We start from the raw sequence: 2,883 nt of genomic DNA on the forward strand, positions 1-2,883 counted from the left end.
ACGGTTCATCCAAGCAACACTAAAATGTACAAGGATCTACGAGAGTCTTTCTGGTGGAGTGGCATGAAGAGGGAGATTGTCGAGTTTGTGAAGCAGTGTTAAACTTTCCAGCAAGTAAAGGTTGAGCACCAGAGGCCGACGAGACAGTTGCAACCACTTTACATCCCAGAGTGGAAATGGGATCACATTTCTATGGACTTTGTGACAGGTTTATCGCCAGTGCAGCAAGGGCAGAATGCTATTTGGGTGGTCATAGATCAACTGACAAAGACCGCTCACTTTATTCCTATCAAAGTCAACTACTCCATGGACAGACTGGCAGAAATATATATTCAAGAGATAGTACGATCACATGGCGTGCCAGTGTCTATAGTATCCGACCGAGATCCACGTTTTACGTCACAGTTTTGGAGGAGCCTGTAGAAGGCTCTGGGGTCTTAATTTTCATTCAGCACGACATTTTATTATCAGAAGGACAGGCAATCAGAGAGGATGATTCAGATATTAGAAGATATGCTACGGGCATGTGTGCTGGATTTTGGGGGTAATTGGACCTACTATATACCGCTGGTAGAGTTTGCATACAATAACAGCTATCAGGCCAGCATCAACATGGCACCTTTTGAGGCGTTATATGGTAAGAGATTCCGATCTCCGCTATACTGGGATGAGATGGGAGAGAGGCGAGTTTTGGGACCACAATTGGTACAGAAGACGTACGATAAAGTCCAACTTATTAGAGGTAGAATCAGTGCAGCTCAAAGTCAGCAGAAAAGCTATGTTGATAATCGTTGCCGAAAGTTGTAATTTGAAGTGGGAGACCATTTATTTCTTAAAATAGCACCACTGAAAGGAACTATGAGGTTTGGGAGGAAGAGTAAGTTGAGCCCTAGGTTTATTGGCCCTTTCGAGATACTTGAAAGGGTAGGGCCAATTGCCTACCAACTAGCTTTACCACCAGTTTTATCCAGGATACATGACGTATTTCATGTTTCTATGCTAAGGAAATACATCTCAGATCCCTACCATGTGGCTAGTCATACAGAGATAGAACTCAGAGATTCACTGGTTTTTGAGGAGATACCAATGCAGATCTTAGACAGGAAGGAACAGAAATTGCGCAGTAAGAAAATTTCATTAGTGAAAGTCTTATAGAGAAATCACACAGTGGAAGAAGCATCATGGGAGGTTGAAGAAGAAATATGATAGAAATACTCACACCTATTTAGTGGGGACCAACAGTAATTAGGGAAAATGTAGATAAATATGTTAAATTTCTTTTGTGCAGGTTAGTCAGTATATGTAAAAAATTCCCTGATAGTAGGCAGTGTTTTGATTTTGGGAGAATTTTTATTTTATGTGTATATTTGTAATCTCCTAGGACCCTGAATGTAACCATGGTATTCCTCTGCCACAAGTGAGGGTAAGTAATAAAATAAGTAGCCAATTTTTCCTCAAAGGATGGTGTATAGTTTAGATAGCAATTCGAGGACCCGAAAGTTTTATAAGGAGAGGGAGAATTGCTAAGAGATTACTAAAGAATTATAGTAATTATATCATCTCAAGGAAAGAAGGTAAAAGGGAATTTTGTTTTTTTTTTAAAAAAAAAAAAGGTAATCAGTAAGGTACTCGGTTCTACAAGCGCAGAGGAGCGTTTCGGGTTGACGAACGGGCTTTTTTTTTCCCTTTGGGCCCCTCATTGACATTTGGACAGCATAGTCTTGTCATGAGATATTATTACGAGAGGGTGATTTCAGTCCGTAAAATTTGTTGTACGAGCGAGGGGTAAGGTGTTCATCGGACAGCCAAAAACTCCCTCATGGACATCAGTCGATCGGAGGTGAAATGTGTGTCTCAGTCGACAAATCCCGCACTTTATAAATACTCCTAAAACTCGGGGTTTTTCACAATGAGAATTTTTTTTTGCATGCCACTCCTCTCTCTCCTCCTCCCTCATCCCTGCTTCACCGAATCTTCTAATTCCTCTCTCTCTCTCTCTCTCTAGAATTCATCTCTTCCTCCTTCTCTCTAGATTTCCAGCTTCTTTCTTTGCCAGTTCGACGATCAAAAACTGTCATGTTACTCCTGGGAAGATTCTCTTCAAGTCTACCGGAGTAGATCGTTGGTTTGGCCAACTTGGGCACCATCCCAAAATTTGGGTAAGTTGTATATTTTAAGTTTTATAAGTTGTTTGGTATTTCTGGACTGAATAAAATGTAGCAGATAGGATAATACTGAAATTTTGTTGGGAAAATGTGGATTTCAAGGTGTTGAGCTGGGAACACCATAGGTGTAGGCTTGGTTTAATTTGTGGGCTTCTCAGTAAGCAAGGTAAGGGGATAAATTAAGTCAGCATTTTTCATGAAATTATTTATTATTATACAGCATTTTTTTTCAAAAAAATATATATAATATGGAACTGTATTTGGGAAATACTGTTGTTAAATAGGAAAATGGTTTTAATACATTTTATCCGGAAATATGATTTTATATGAGAACATTACTTACACTTGTGTGGCATAAGTATGATTTTCCATGAAATTATGTTATACCAAAATATTATGATATCTCATAACAAGCATGTTATGATATTATTTAGAAAAATCACAAAAATAGTACAAAAATTATGGTTTTTAAATAATATGTTAACAATATAGAAATATCAAGATTCAGTATGTTATATGATATACCAGCTGAGATGCCGTGAATTATGTTGGCATAAATGTCGTAATCATGTATGTTATGTCAGAATTCATGAAAATATGATTATGTCAGATATTTCTATGAAATATGAAACATTTATGTATCAGTATCATGAAATGTATTATATGTTATTAGACCCCGGATGGCTTAGTTTAGTTTCACGAAGCACGGCACCATAGC

The sequence above is a fragment of the Malania oleifera genome, chromosome 2 (assembly GCF_029873635.1).
Source record: "Malania oleifera isolate guangnan ecotype guangnan chromosome 2, ASM2987363v1, whole genome shotgun sequence".
Taxonomy (NCBI): Eukaryota; Viridiplantae; Streptophyta; class Magnoliopsida; order Santalales; family Ximeniaceae; genus Malania; species Malania oleifera.